The 16226-nt window shown below is 49.4% G+C and overlaps 1 non-coding gene across 1 annotated transcript; it reads left to right on the top strand.

Moving 5' to 3' along the window:
- Positions 1-15724: 15724 nt before the first annotated feature.
- On the top strand, positions 15725-15831 carry LOC111723494. The gene has a single exon (XR_002772021.1). It is a non-coding gene; the product is annotated as a U6 spliceosomal RNA (small nuclear RNA).
- The last annotated feature ends 395 nt before the right edge of the window (positions 15832-16226 follow it).

Here is a 16226-nt window from a genome sequence, read left to right on the forward strand (position 1 = left end):
AAGGAAGGCAGCGTGGCTAGAGTGATGGGGAGAGATGAGTCTTGCAGGGCTGAGACGGGAGTGTGGTGGGGCCAGACTGTGCAGGGGCCTTCAAGGGACCTGGCTGCCCACTCTGTCAGTCTGTCTGGGGTGAACCCCATTGTCTCAGCGCCTTCTTTCTTGAGCCTGGGATCCACTTCCTCTTTTGACCACTTCTCTTGCTTCCCATGGAAATATCACAGACCAGCCCTGCTTTCAACCCACATAATCTTGGTGAGTTGGCACTGATCTTCCCTCCCTTCTCAGTTGCCTTCAGGTGCTAGTTTCAAGGTCACCTCCTCAGAAAGATTTGCCTTGGCTGACCTCTCCTCTGGCACTGGGATTCTCTCTTCCAGCTCCTTCTGTTTCTTCACCACCTTTATCACTCTCTTGAATCTTCTATTCCTTGGTGTGATTCTTTGGCTACAGTCTCCCTCTTCACACAAGATTGGAAGCTCCTTGAAGGCAGGAGCTATGTCTGTTTTCTTCACCACTGTGTCCCTGGTGCACAGGTGTATTATACAATAAATGTCTGAGGGATGAATGCCTGAATGACCAACAACCACTCTGGCAGGGGTGTAGACACCAAGGGGAGGGAGTCTCTGGGAAGGAAGGAGGGGTTGGGGTGCATAGTGTTGGGGAGGACCCCTTGGGCTGAGCCGTTGTGGGTGCTGGCTGGGATGGAGCATATAGGAAAAGGTGAAAGCTTCTGGAAGAGTGAAGCCAGGACATCTGGGAACTCCGGGCCCTTCCTTTATGAGCTGAAAGCCTGGATGCTGGTGAGAGGCACAGCTGAAACCTCATGAGGCTAGTTGGGGGAAGGCAGCTCCTGTATCCACAGATGTGGGGGACCTGGGCATCCCACTTTCCACTCTCCCTGGGACTCCCAACCCAGCCAGAGAGCTGCTCCTCTTCCCTGGAGACAGGGACAGCCCAGGCCTCTCCCGCCAGGCACACTGGCCCTCCTAGTGGGGCTTTCCTTTAGGGGTTTCTATTTCCAGGAGGCCAAGAGGGGTTCAGGGCCTGCCCCGGGTTACAGGGTGGGAGAGGCAGAGCTGGGACTCACTCTAAGCCCAGACCTCAGGCTCCCACCATCTACCATGTGGGAGAACCTCTTCAAGCTGGTTGCCATGGAGCTGCCCCCAGCCCTGGATCCCACACTCTGTGGTTAAACCAGGAGCCCAGTGTCTCCACACAATCCCAGGGAGCAGGACTGTTGCCATCAGAGGCATCTTCCCTGGCAGTGCCTACAGCCCACACCTGATCACCTATACCATGTTCAGGACCCTGGGAGGCCTGGCTTTAGAAATGCCTATTCTCTGGGTCTCTGCAAAGGTGTCTTCCAACTCCCCTAAGGGACTATATCTTCCCCAGGGCAGGACCTGTGCTTCCATCAGACTGAAGCCTTCTTGTTCATGGGCCTTTCAGTCTCAGCTCTCTAGCCCTGTGGCGCCAAGTGTCACTCCAGGGCCCCCAAGCTCCCCAAGGCTGGCTAGATACCCCCTCATATACCTCCTGTTCCAGGCCAGACCCCTGTGGAGGCCTGGGCTGGAGGCCTGGCCTGGGACAGGTCCAGGATGGGTGGTAGGTCTTCCTGGGAGCACCTTGTTGTCATAGACCACATCTGATTTGTTCCCGTGTCCCCTGCACCTATCACAGAGCCTGGCATAGAATGGGCTCTTGTGATGTGAAGGAGGGGGATAGAAGGTGACTTGGAATGCCATTTGAGATGATCTAGGAAGAGGCTCTAGGACCCCCCAGGCCCATCCCCCACACCTCCCCAGGAGCCACAGTCTGGAATTCCATTGAGAGATAAATTCTTTGACATTCACTTCATGGGAATAATTCAGAGGATTAGTTTATTGCACTCTTGGGCCCAGAGGCTTTGGGGACTTTTGAGAGTCAGACTAAAGATATGGACAGGGAGGAGTCTGCCAGCCTGTCCCTCAGCCTCGGGCAGGGAAGGGCTGAGACCCCAGAACTGTACTGACCTCTGGAGATAGGCTTGGGCTGCAGGGGCCCTTGGGGCCTGTGGGAATAGCAGGCCCTATCTGGGAGGGAGCCTCCAACAGACGCTTTATCAGGCTCTGTCGCCAGTGTTATCTGTGGCTTCTCAGCAAAGAAGGAGCCACAGTCACTCAGACCACTTCAGTCCTGGAACAAAGCAGCCGAGTCAGCTGGCGTCCCCATGGCTCCACTGTGAAACCGTGGGCTCGGCAGCCCGTGGCCCAGTCCGGCGACAGCCCGTCTGCTGGCACTCCCCTGCCAAGTGCCTGATGCTGCTGGGACCACCTCCCTCGAGCCTGTCTTCAGAAGGGGGAAGGGGCATGGGGTCACCCCAGTTCTTCCAGGGCCCCGCTGAAATGTCAGCCACAAAGGACGGGACACAGAGGGGCTTGTTTGGGAACAAGGGCCAAGTGTTGGCGTGGGATGAGGGCTGGGGCAGGGCTGGTCAAATGTTTACTTGGAATGATTTGAGTGGGCACCCTCAGGCCATGGGGGCAGCTGGCGCCTGGCACGGGGCCCCTCTACCCACCACCACAGGGCACTGAATGCAGAAACACCCAGAGGGGGCTTCCAGCCAAGGCCTAGGCACGGTCACTCCCTGCCAGTCCCTGTCCTCTGTTGAGCAAGAGTGGGGGCTGGCGGGGGCCTTGCTCCTCTCACTGAGGAAGCACCTGTTTCTCTGCCTCCTCACGAATGGTTGGGCAGGTTGTCCACTATGAAAGGGCACCTTACCACTGAAGCGAGTGGGCCTGTAATCTTGCAACAGGGCAAGGGACAGATTCAGCCCAGAAACTGAGTTTTGGTAGCTGTCATCCAGGAGGGGTCCATGTGTATACCAGCATTGGGGGCATTAAGATGACAACATGGTTCTTCCGGTAGGAGCTCATAGTCTGTTAGGGGTAGGGCCTGCCCGATATAATGATGGATGCCCAGTTGAATTTGCTTCAGGTAAACGACAAATGTATGTTTTCGTATGTATGTGTTATGCATTATTTCTATGTCTGCAGGTCATGGTGTCATGAGGAACAGATGAGGCTGAGGCACACCCACCCCCACCCCAGCCGCTCCCCAGCACCCAGGGCCCTGGGGCCATGGAGCGGGTGTGGAAGTCAGAGCAAGCAGAACTGTGTGGCTTCAGAGGAGCCCTTGAGGTCACAGGGGCAAGAAGCAGGGTGCCCAGAAAGGCCGGGTGCCCCATGAGCCAGGCTGCGGCGGGCTCCCTCTGGTGGCTATGTGGGGAACAGGCCGGGGGCACCTCAGAAGAGACCACCTGTGAGTCGCTGCTAGCCTAAGGGGGCAGGGAGCCAGGGGCTGGAGAGAAATGGCCGGCTCTGGACATCACAAGGTTTTATGATGGGAAATAGCAAACATACACAAAAGTAGTGAGACTAGTACAAGGAACTGCCCATGTCCTTATCGCCCACTTCAGCGTTCATCAGCTCGTGGCCAATTTTGTTTCATATAAACCTTTCACTCCTCCCAGCAACTGGATTATTTTGAAGCAAATCCCAGACATCATACTATTTCATCCATAAAAATGTCAGTATATATCGCTAAAAGATAAGGCCCGGATATATCTTGAAGCTGGAGCCACCAGGAATTTGCCCAGAGACCTCAAGCAGCTATTGGGGGCGGGGTGGGGGTGGGGGAACCTACCAAGGCCACTGCTGTGCAGTCAGTTCCCAGCCCCATGGTGCTGTCCCCCTCCAGCATTCTAGTCCCCCCCCCCCCCATGAGGCTTCTGAGGCCTGAGCTTTTCTCTCACTCCTCCCCCTAATGCGTGCATTCTCCTGGCAGGGTGGTCCTGGGGCTGTGGCCTCGGGACCCAAACCCTAACCCTAACCCTCTGGACTCTGGGGTGGCAGCTCCTGCCTTCTCCCTGGTGCCCACAGCAGCCAAAGGCCCTCTCCTCTTTCTGGTCCCTTGTTAAGGGGATCGTCCGAGTTCTAGGTCTTCAAAGATGACCTCTCCCTGGGACCTCAGGGAATAGTGGGGCGTGTGTGTGTGTGTGTGTGTGTGTGTGTGTGTGTTTGTGTGTGTGTGAGGAAAGCACTCAGGAAGTCACAGAATGAGGAACCAGGATGTGGATTCTAACCTAAAAACTCTAGTAAGTGCAGAGGAGGGTCTTTGCTCTCCAGGAAGCAGCCTGGCTCTGCCTCACTGGGAGATGTTGCGAAGTTCACTTCCCCTCTCTGGGCCTGAGAGGGAACCAGTTCACCATGCAGAGCTTCACCCTTCTCTTCTTCCTCAGACTGCATCCCCAAGGCCCCAGTGTCGGGTGCACAGAGGGGCAAACTGGGCTTGGGGAGGGGCAGCCAGGATGCACTAACTTCTGACCCAGTCGGGTGTGCACACACACACACACACACACACACACGCACACACGCACATAGGACCCTGTGAGGCAAGCAGAGCATCCCCACCTTACAGAAGTTAAGTTTGCAGAAAACACAGCCAGGATTTGAGGGGCCAAACCCTCAGTGTTAATCCCCAAGTACCTGCCAGCTTTTGAGGGCCCACCCCTGGGCAGGGCCCTCTTCGACAGTCCAGATTCCAGCTCCCCTTCTCCCTCCCCATCCCCCCATCTCAGAGTCTTCTCACTGGGCACGGGGAGGCTGCTCACCCTCCCATTCAGTTCACAGTTACACCGGAGCCTGTCCTGTGTGCATGGGGTGCTGCCAGTGTCAGGCCCTCAGCACTTCTCTCTCATTTAATCCTCTCAGCAGTGAGTGAGGTGCCATCTTTATAGATGTGGACACTCAGAGTTGCAGTGACCTGTCCAGGGTGACACAGCTGTCCTCCACAATGGTGGAGATCAGTGCTCCGACTGCAGGGGCTCCTTCCGCCATGTTGAAAGACCTGACTTAGAACAGTAGTCTGTCTAGTGACCTGAAACCACCGTTTGCTTCTCCTGACTTAAGGCAACCTTTTAAGCAAGTAACTCCTTTATCTTGTTTCGCCTCTCAGATCACACTTGGTCTTTCTAGTGACTGTGAGGCGTGTCCCAGGACAGTTTGGCTTTTGCAGGTGAAATGTCACATGAGACTAGCTAAGGTGGGGGATGGGCGAGACCTGGTTTTGAAACTTCCCAAATTTCCTCCAGGCTTGTGTTGCCCTGGCACCCCCCTCCCCCAGCAGCCCATCCATGCTCATGTTCTCCCAGCGCCCCCTACAGCCTAGCAATGGCATTAAATCACCGTGCAGGGTCATTTAAAAAGTTTTGCCTGATGAGTTTTCTTTCTGTTTTTAACCCAATACCTACCTCTCTTGCTTGCCAAATCTGAGCCTTCCCCTCAGAAGTTTAGACTCACCTTGTCCCTCCTTGCTCAACATATTTAGTTAAGACATATTTATCTTCTGTAACTTTGTTTTTAAGAAACTAGGATATAATAAAGGCTCAACAAACTGGGGAGCTTGTCAAGCTGGAGAACCACAGAACAAGCCTGGATAGCCAGTAGCCTGGAAGCTATTTGGGGTGAGGTCTGTTTTCCCCCTTAGATTAAAGGTCTCCCAGGGAAAGGACCATGTCTCCCCCAATGTCTCTACTTCATGTTGTGATGAGGCCCTTTAGAGCAATGACATGGGCAGTGAGTGGGGGCAGGTATAAGGTGACCAGATTTTAACATTGGTAAAGCGGGACACCATTGACCGGGGGTGGGGTGGGATGGGGTTCTTAATTAAAAATTTGGTCTATATGGAGCAACAAAAATTTTCATAGAACACAAAAATAGTATTGTAATATATTTTTTAAATTTCAACATAAGTGTGATTTACAAATATAATACATTAAAAAAATTATGTATAGTATTATTTTGTTCTTTGGCATATTTTTCATTTGAGTGAATTTTTTTAGTAGATTGCTGTCGTTGTTTAAAAGGTCATGAAATTTTTTACAAGAATTTGTTAAATTATATTTCACACGTAAAAGGGCTTTCAAAGTCTCAAAACTTAATTGTGATTTTTCTGATGTCCACACTTTATTTACCATAGAAAAAACGCGTTCAGTTGCAGCGTTAGTTCCTGGTAAGGACAGCGTGTATCCCACAATTTTTAGTGCATTATTGTATAGAACATAGTTTGTTTCAAAATGATGAAATATTTCTAACCATTTGTTCTCTATTGTGATTTCTGCTGATGCCCAAGAGTTAAACTTTTCCTTATCAATATTTTTTTTTAATAATGATACCTCGTAAGTCATAAGTGTCACTTTCAAGGCTGGCCCTAGACTTTTTGCCGCCACTATAAAATATAAATAATACGAGTACTGTCTGCTAAATTCATGAAATAAATATATTACTTACCTAAATTGTCTGAATAGCTGATTTGTTGACATCACTTGTTTAACTAGCACTGGCACGCAGTACAATGTGTATCGTCTGAGAGACAGTTACAAAATGTTTTCGTGGTTGCCAATGCCAAAAAATGCCACTGTTCATTAAGTCCAAACAATGGTAGTTGAAGTCTAACAACTGATCAACAATGCAAACTTTGATAAGCAGTTCTTGATAATCAGTTCTCAACAATTATTTGTTATTATTAAATTTTAACATTATAAAGTTAACAAAAATAATATAAAACTCATATCCTGGCAAAATAGCCACATGGCAGCCGAAAACCATATATTCCCTTCCCGTTCTCCCGCCGTTCCCTAGCTTATCGTGCATTCTTTCCAAAAATCAGGACTTTTTCAAAACACTGTGGGACATGGGACAAATTGTTAAAAATCAGGACTGTCCCGCCAAAAGCAGGACATCTGGTCACCATAGACAGGTGGGCTCTGGCCTCTGTCCACCACTAGGCTGGTGGGTGGCTCTGTGCCTGCAAGGATGGGAGCCCTTTGCTTCCTGAGGCTTGGGGAGGGCATAGGAAGAAGAGGAAAGACCTGGTGGGGTACCAGCCGTGGGCTTTTCCTGCACACCCAGGCCTATCCCAGAGGCCAGAAGAACTTGAACTTGAACAGCTGAATGATTGAGTCTAAGGTGGGCACATTTGAGTTGAAGATGGCTGCTCCTTCCTGGAGGCAGGAACGTGGGCCCAGGGCTTCCTGAGGAGGCCGATGCTCAGGAGAGGGAAGCGGGAAAGGCTTGCCCATGTCAGAGGCCCTGTGGTCTCCAGATCTTCACTGCGAATGCCCTGCTGCCCACTGGTCACCCATATTCTGAGGTCCTACAGGTCTCCCAGATCCCCATCTCAAACATTTCTGCCCACATTGATTTCTCCTTCTGGGTTGCTCCCCTGAGTTCATCCACTCATCAGGCGTTAAATGGTCAACACTCAGTTGATCCTTTATCAAGTGCCAGATGTTTTATTTGTTTGTTTGTTTGGGGGAGTTTCTTGAGGTTATGTACTATAAAACTCACCCTTTTTAACTCACATATATGGGGTTTGACAAATGAATAACAGATGTGTAAATACCACCATAATTAAGATATAGAGTATTTTCAACAACCCAGAAAATTCCTTTCTTTTGTAGTCAACCCTCCTCCCACCACCCACCTCTGACAACCACTGATCTATTTTCCATCTCATTTGGCCTTTTCTAGAACGCCAGGTGCATGGAATCAGATGGTATTTAACTTTCTGAATCTGGCTTTGGAATTCGTTCACGTCGTTGCGTGTATATGCCGTTTGTTCATTTGAATTGCTGAGTCATATTGCGCTGTATAGATACACCGCAATTCTTTTGTCTACTCACCAGATGATGAACATTTGGGTTGTCTCTAGTTTTTGGCAGTTAGGAAGAATGCCACTGTAAACATCTGTGTGTAAGTTTTTGTGCAAACGTAAGTTTTCATTTCTCTGGGGCAGATACCTGGGTCTCATGTGAATGGACATTTAACTTTATAGGAATGTGACAGATTGTTATTCAGAATGGCTGTACCATTTCCAAAGTAATGGTAACCTTTAAAATGTAAACTTGAGTATTTTTGGGGGTGGGGGGGAGACAGAGCCTCAAGCTTTCCCCCTGGGTAGAGTGCTGTGACATCACAGCTCACAGCAACCTCCAACTCCTGGGCTCAAGCGAGTCTCCTGCCTCCGCCTCCCAAGTAGCTGGGACCATAGGCGCCTGCCACAATGCCCAGCTATTTTTTTGGTTGCAGCCGTCATTGTTGTTTGACAGGCTGCAGAACCCACCACCTTTGGTGTATGTGGCTGGCACCTTAACCACTTGAGCCACAGGCACCGAACCTAAACTTGAGTATTTTGAAAAACACTAGGAAAAATCCTACTTCTAACTGGATGTACCACTTTTTGGGCAAAGATAACTTTTCATTTGTCTGTTGTACGATGCCCAGGAGTGGGTTTGCTGGGCTGTACATTAAGTATATTACAAAAAACTGCCAAATTGTTCTCCAAAGTGTACCATTTTCTTTTTATGTATATATATTTTGCTTTTAAATTTATTATTTTTGTATTCCAGTTCATCAAAAACGCTTCTGAAATATTATTTTAACATAGCATGAATTGGTTTTTTCCCCTTATTAGACAGTTACACATGTCCATATGACGGTCTCATGAAAGTCATACTTTTTTGTTTACCACTTGTTTGTTTGAATCAGGATGCAGGTACGGTCCATGCAGTATATTAGTTTACATGTCCTTAAGTTACTTTGTTTGCAAGTTATTTAGAATAGTTCTTTTCTTTGTGGTATCAGAGTAAATTAAAATGGAGACCAAACCTTAAGAATCCCTGAGTGGACAAAACCAGTTCAGTTTCACTTGCTTGATTCACAAACATTAGAAAAACTTAACTTGAGCTATTTCTTGTAAGTGCATATATTAAAAACAACAACAGCAACAAAGAACAGAACTTAAGCCTAACAATCAGAAGTAACCAGCAAAATAATTTAACTAGAGACTTTCCCATGGGACAGACCAAATAGGGCAAGTAGATAACTGTAACTGATTAAGTATTAGCTTTGCTTTGATTTTGTGTCCATGGTAGAAAAGCCTCCTCACCTCCCCCCCACTCCCACCCCCTCCTCCATGTTCCCTCAGTGGAGCTCCTGAACTGCTAACTGCTTCTGATTTGAAGCTGCTCAACCCATGAATTATCGTTTGTGCCAATACATTTTGAAAATTTTATTGTGCCTTCATATACTTTTTAACAATGGTTATATCACTAACTCAATGCATAGAGATATTTGCTTCATTCTGCTTTAGGTATTTAGAAATTTATTTTTATTTAACATTTTAAAGGAATTACTTAGCAATTTTAAATTTTATTTTGGTTCCAAAGTCTATCACACAAAATGAAGTAGATTCAGAAAGGTCTAACTTTTATATCCCCTTCACTCAATGCCTCACTTCATAACTATTCATTGTTAAAAGTTTTGGTTTCTACTTCTATTAATTTAATTTATATCACATACATAATGCATATATATACTATATTCCTCCTTTTTTTTTTTTGGTTGCAGTTTTCAGCCGGGGCTGGGTTTGAACCCACCACTTCTGGCGTATGGGGCCGGCACCCTAGTCCTTGAGCCACAGATGCTGCCCTCCTCCTGTTGTGTTTTTTTTTTTTTTTTTTTAAGACAAGGTCTTGCTATTAGACAAAGTCTTGCTATTGTCACTAGCTCAAATGATCCTCCTCCCTCAGCCTCCTGAGTAGCTGGGACTCTAGGCTTGAGCCACTGCCCCTGACTCCTCTCCTGGTGAGCAGTAGCACTCAGTCAGCACACCGTCTTCCACCTTCCTGTATTCATTGGACACCTACCGCAGCAATCTCTCCCCCAGCTACTGCCAAGATCTTCCTTGGTCTCTTCTACAGCCCCACTGTTCTCCCGTGTGCTGACAGTCCTCTGATGATGGCTGATTTCCTTGTTCCCAGTTCTCTGCCTCCCAAAGGCAGACCCTGGGGCTGGCAGCTGGCTGGTCTCCTGGGCACCCCTCTCATCTCCCATCCCTTCAACTCAGCTCTTGCAGATAAAAGCTGGAAAACCAGAGGCCTATTTCAAGTTATCATCCAGAGGAGTGACCATAGCCACTATATATGGGTTTGGGCAGCCTGGGGTTTAGGGCCTAAGAGCAAAGTTTAAGGGCGCCTGAACATTTTCCTAAATCTTCCCCACTGCCTGTTACCATTGATGGTCAACCATTAGAGGTGTAGGCTCTCAAAGGCTTTTTAAGTGCCAAAGAAAATATAATTAATACTTCTTAGACACAACTACAAGAGGGACTCTACCTAAAAAATTCAAATATTGTGACCTGGTTGTTTGTACCTTCACAAAAACCTGAAATAAAAAAAATACTTCTTAGAGTACCTCTACCCTTCATGATCTGAATTTGAAAGCACTGCAATAGAAGCCTCATTGCTGCACTAGTCCTAACACTTCTGTGTAACTCTATTCCACATACAGCACTAGGGAGCTCCTTCCCCCTTCTGTTCATAGAGAGTAGTCCAAGGAATAGGAGGGGTCAGTCCACAGCAGTGAAAACTTTGCACTCTAGGCCTTGGGTAATAACTACTAACAGGACCTGGCTTTTTTTTTTTTTTTTTTTTTAGACAGAGTCTCTCTTTGTCACCCTCAGTAGAGTGCCAGGGTGTCATAGCTCTTGGGCTCAGCTCTTGCCTCAGCCTCCCAAATAGCTGGAACTACAGGCACCTGCCACAACACCCAGCTAGTTTTAGAGATGAAATCTCTCTCTGACTTAGGCTGGTCTTGAGCCTGTGAGCTCAGGCAATCTACTCACCTTGGCCTCCCAAGAGCTAGGATTACAGGTGTGAGCCACCGTACCTGCCCAGGAACTGGCATTTCTAAAGGGCCACTATGAGTTAAATCTCAGGCTCCAAAAGTATAAATGGGAAGGGATCCCAGAGATTGCTAGACCATTTCTCTAACGGGGCAGAAAGAAGAGTAAGGGAGATCTCACAGTGGGGAATGGACTTGCCTCTACCAGTTGGTAGGAGAGGTTGGACTAGAACATGGGTCTCCTGATTTGGGCCCCAACTCTCTGGGGCCATGTTGCCTCTTTTCATCAAAGAGCAGTGAAGGTATGCTCAGTGCCAGCGGGGGTGTGGCAGTGAAGAACTCACAGTCCCTTGACTTTGAGGAACTCCCAGAGACTCATAAAGACAGGGGAACAGGGACTCAGATCTGAATCAGAGTGGGTGAAGAGTTGGCAGAGGTATCATAATCCAAAAAACTGTGGAGAACAAGGTGGTAAGAGAGAGACACCAGCCAGTTTCCAGAGGGGGTTGGCACAGAAGGTTGAAGGACAAATGGGACTCCCTTGCCAGGAGAGTTAGGGAAACATATTCCAGCAAGGGGGAAGAGCAAAGTCAAAGGAAAGGAGGCTGATCTCCCTTGCTCCCAGGTGGCAGTGGATTCCCTGGGGGCTGTAACCAGGATCCCCAGTATCCAGTGTAGACCCTCCTACTTCAGGGCCCACAGCTGCAACCCTTATGGGGCATAAACTACAAAGAAATTGGTAGAATGTTATGTATTTTAACCTAAAAGAGAGACCCTCTAATGGTGGAAATGCGAGCCTTGTGACAGAAGATGAGAAAAACTTTTTAGGGTAGCTGTGGTGTAAACACGTGTGTGTGTTTGTGTACCTGCGTGGAGCCCCTCTTCCTCAATCTTAATTCTGTTGCCTTTCAAAGTGTAGTTTAAGAACCATCAGCTCATGTCCAACTGTTGAGATTGCCCCTGCCTCCCTCTCCCACCTGGGCCACGGCATCACCCTCTCTGAGCCTCAGTTTCTCCAGAAGTAAAACAAGGCAAGTTATCTTGTTTGTTTAAGACCCCTTCCACCTGGGAGGGCTCTCCAGCCCAGTCCCTCCCTTTGCTGGGCTATCGGAGGCGCCCTCTGGTGGCTAACACTGGCCGCACACCCCTGGACGGGGCACAGCTCCTTGCCTGGCTTCCGAGGGTGTGTGTGCTCATGCATTGAGAGAGAAAACACAGAGAGGTGGGGGCCATTTAAAACAAAAGCAAAATCTGGCAAAAGCTTTCTAAAGCGCCTGTCTGGGGCACCCAGGGTTACGCAACACCCCCCATCTTGCAAGTATGCTTGAAGAGCATCACTCCTCTGGCCAAGATCTCATCCTCTCGCCCCTCTGCTGAACACAGTAAACATCAAACATCTGGCTATTGCAGTTAGGGTTCTCCAGAAGCCACCCCCTGCGTGGTAATCCCTGTGGCCTCACTTCTCACTCTTCTTTCCTACTCCGCCCCAGGTGAACAAGTCTCTCCTTTCCCACCTCCTAGCCTCTGTTTACGCTGGTTCTTTCCCCCAGAATATCCTACCCTCTCCTTTGGTCCTCTCAGCACCTTTTAAGATACGCTCTCATGCTTGACATGAGAGTCAAGAGGCTCAGAAATGCTACCTCTTCCAGGAAGACTTCCTGGATTTTTTCACTGAGGTTTACACTCTCTTTTCCCTGAACCTCCAGACAACTCTGTCTACATCTGTCTCCTGGGGGCCAGAGTGTGTAGAGTTCACCCAGGTAACTTGGGTCACAGTTGTCCTGTTTTGTACCTCCCTCCTTGAGAACCAACTTCATGTCTGCTTTATGTCTGGGTCTTTCCAAACACTGAGGCCTCCCAGTGGCATCTAGGCTGTCCTCTGCAGAGCCCTGTCTCCTCCAGAGGGGGCTGCTGTCGTGGAAGGAGGAAGACATGAGCTTTGGGCCAGCCTCCACTGGCCCTTGCCCTGCAGCAGGCAAATGGTTACCCAGCATACACGGCCATATGGGAAGCTGGTCTCTGGGTGCCCGTGATGAAGGGTCAGGCCTAGGTCACTGCCTGGTTCTTTCCTCTAAGGACAGAAGCAATAACTATGGTAACAACCACAGCCCCAACCCCTGGCAATTTGTAAACTTCTGCTACAGTCGGCTCGTGCTCTATAACTGGAAATTCTCACACAACCCATTTTTAGATGGGAAAGAGCTCAGAAAGTCTAAGTAGCTTGCTCGAGATCACACAGCTCTGAGTACAAATCCTCAAATGGTCCCTACGTTCCAGCTATCTGCACATCGTATGCAGTTTCTAGAATACTCTCCTGTCACTGTGCTTTGCCCATGGTATGTGCTTGATGAATTCCTGGATAATAAAATGCAGACATAAATGAATATATAACTATCTCTCTCTGGCTTCCAGACAACCCCAGGCACGCATACCCTCCCTGCATGTGGGAAGAGTGGCAGAACTGGAATTGTCTGAGAGGGGGATGGCTCCAGGGGCTGAAGGGGGAGGTGACACCTATACCCCAGGAGGGATGGATTCTGATTCTGGGTGTTAGGAGGTAATGTGTTCTGGGCATGACAAGCACCAGCACCCACTGGTGTCCTGTCCCACAACTTCAGGAGTCACCAGCAGGTCCCATAGCCAGGACTAGCCTGCAGGATCAGGACCTGGAATTAATCCAAATGATCTGAGAAGCAGGTGCCAAGTCAGGAGCAGATGTGCAGGAGATTTACCATGGAACACATCTGTGAGGGAAAATGAGGAGACAGCCAGGGGAGGCTTCCAGGGCCACGATGCCGGAGTGCAGGTCTGTCGCTGACTGGAAGGAGCCTGGGGAAGCACAGCTGCTGAAGCCCTGGGCCGATTATGCCCCTCTAAGTCAGCCACCAGAAGGGGTGTTTTCACAGCCACCAGAGGCCTTCTGCCTCGGAGGGCCTCCTCCTACCAGCTTGGCTTGGGAGACTGAAGCTGGCACCCACAGTTGGAGGGAAGGAGACTTGGGGCCTCCACAATCCTGAAGGAGAAGTTGATTGATCCAGCCTGGGTCCAGCTCGGGGACAGTCTCCTATGGCCAGAGGGTGGCACATTTGCCCAACTGCCCCCTCAGCCTGATGTCTGAAATGAAGGTATCCACAGAACTGGTGAGTCGAGGAAGATGTCCAGCGTCTTGAGGGCTGGGGACTGGCGGGAGGTGAGGAACTGTGAGATGTAGGAGGTACTCTCTTGCTGAACATGTCCTCTCATTGTGGCACAGTGGCTCCATGAGGCCTAGAGCTGGGCTCTAGCTTACTTCAGTGCTGTGGTGTGCACACTGCCTGGCACTGGGGAGTGTCAGCAGGTCTGCCCTGCTATTGCCCACCCTAAAAGGCTGACCTCACTGGTCAGGACAGATCTATACCCACCCAGTGGCACCACCCCAGGTCAGGAACTTCAGGATCTATCTTCTCTGTTAGTCTGGAAGCCACTGAAAGGCAGGAACCACTGAGGTCTTGGATTTGGATCTGGCTCTCCCTCTACTGGAGCAAGTCCCTTACCTCCTTGGCCTCAGTTTCTTCATCTGTCAAGAAGGGATCATCATGCCCAGCTGACAGGGAAGGGGCCGTGTTGTGAAGGTTTGGGGTTCAAGTTTTGAGTTAATTAGAATCCAGCTTTTCCAGTTACTTGCTGTGTGACTGCAGGCATGTTGCCCAACCTCCTGAAGCCTCGATTTTCCCCACTATAAAATGGGAATGGGCCTTTTTCTCTCACTGAAATGTGAGGGTTCAATAAGAGAATGTATGAACAGCTCTGAGCTTGGCATCTCGTACATCACTGTGCTACATGCAATGAGCCGCAGGGGTACACTCACTCACCTCCATCCTTCACATCTGCCCCAGCCCACCCCTCACACCTCCCTGGCTAGTGGGTCAGGCTCTCCCATAGAGACTCAACCATGCACAGAGCATGGGGATGTAGCTCAGACCTCCTGCCTAAGTAGCCTCCACTCATTTACTCTGCATTTGTGGAGCACTTTCTGAATGGCAAGTGCTGTGCTGGGTGCCTGGAAGGACAGGTTCCCAAATCCCTGCCCTGAGGGGCTGCTCTGCTTAGGATGTGTCCTGCTGTGTGAACCAGGTGTGCCCTACTCACTGCAGCCTTTGGGGGGGGGGGGCTGGCTCAGATGTCTGGACACCTGTATTTCAATCCAGTCTTTGCCACTCACTTCTGGTGTGGTCCCCTCAAACTAATGATCCCATAAACTGAGGAGTGAGGAGACTCAAGGGGGGAGAGGAGGGAGCCCCATGGAGAGATCTTGGGTCCAGGTTGTGACCAAGGAGGTGGGAAGAGCCTGGAGCTTGAGCCTCCTGGTGCTGCCACTGGGCTTCACCAGAAATGGAGCGGGAGAGGAAACACAAGTGGAAGTTGTCCAGCGGGCATGTCCAGGCTGCTAGGCCTGATGTGGCCTTGCACAGCTGCCAGGAGGTGCAGGCTGCATCTGGCAGCCCAGCCGGTGCCTAAGACTTTTCCCACATGCTCCAGTGGGGTGGACTCAGGAGTGAGCTTTTGATGTGCTGAAAAGTGTGCCAGAGACAGAGGGCGGGAAGACCCACAGAGGATTGAGGTGGAGCCCAGAGGGAGCCCATGACTGGTGGGGTGAAGGCACCAAGGCTAGCAAGGCAGATGACAGCAAGGTCCTGGTCCTCCTTGTGCTCCCCTCAAGACCCCCACCCCCGCCAAAGACTGAGGTGTGAGCTCAAGATTCATTGTCTTCGTTCAAGTGAAATGTGGGCTCAAGAGAGAAATACAATTCTGTTAGATAAGGACAGCTCTATTTCTCACACACCTCCGTGATTCTCACCTGCCACCTAAGGATAAAGGGAACATTATACAGGTTCACACGGCTGGGAAGAGGTGGCTTTCAAAGGGGAGCAAGCATACATTAATCTTTAGATATGCAATACTAGAAGCTAAAGCCAACAAAACTTCAGCAGATTGTTAGGGGAGACATCTGCGAATCTTCATCAGTACTCACTTTGGCAGCACAGATACTAAAATTGGAATGATACAGAGAAGATTAGCATGGCCCCTGTGCAAGGATGACATGCAAATTTGTGAAGTGTTGGCTCGATGCCTGTAGCACAGTGGTTATGGTGCCAGCCACATAGCCCGGGCCAGCTAAAACACCAATGGCAACTGCAACAAAAAAATAGTTGGGTGTTATGGCAGGCGTCTGTAGTCCCAGCTATGTGGGAAACTGAGGCAAGAGAATAGCCTAAGTCCAAGAGTTTGAGGTTGCTGTGAGCTGTGATGCCACAGCACTCTACCAAGGGCAACCTAGTGAGACTCTGTCTCAAAAAAAAAAAAAAAAAGAAAAAGAAAAAGAACAGAATCTTCATCGTACCATTAATTTTTTCAGGGACTACTTGGAGCATGTAAGGATTAAACAAAATACTCAAGGAAATGCTCAAACCAAATTAAAACTTAGAAGAGTGATCTCAAGATTGGGGATAAAAAGTGTAAAGGAAA

The sequence above is a fragment of the Otolemur garnettii genome, unplaced genomic scaffold (assembly GCF_000181295.1).
Source record: "Otolemur garnettii isolate 467f Iridium unplaced genomic scaffold, OtoGar3 scaffold00011, whole genome shotgun sequence".
NCBI classification, from domain to species: domain Eukaryota; kingdom Metazoa; phylum Chordata; class Mammalia; order Primates; family Galagidae; genus Otolemur; species Otolemur garnettii.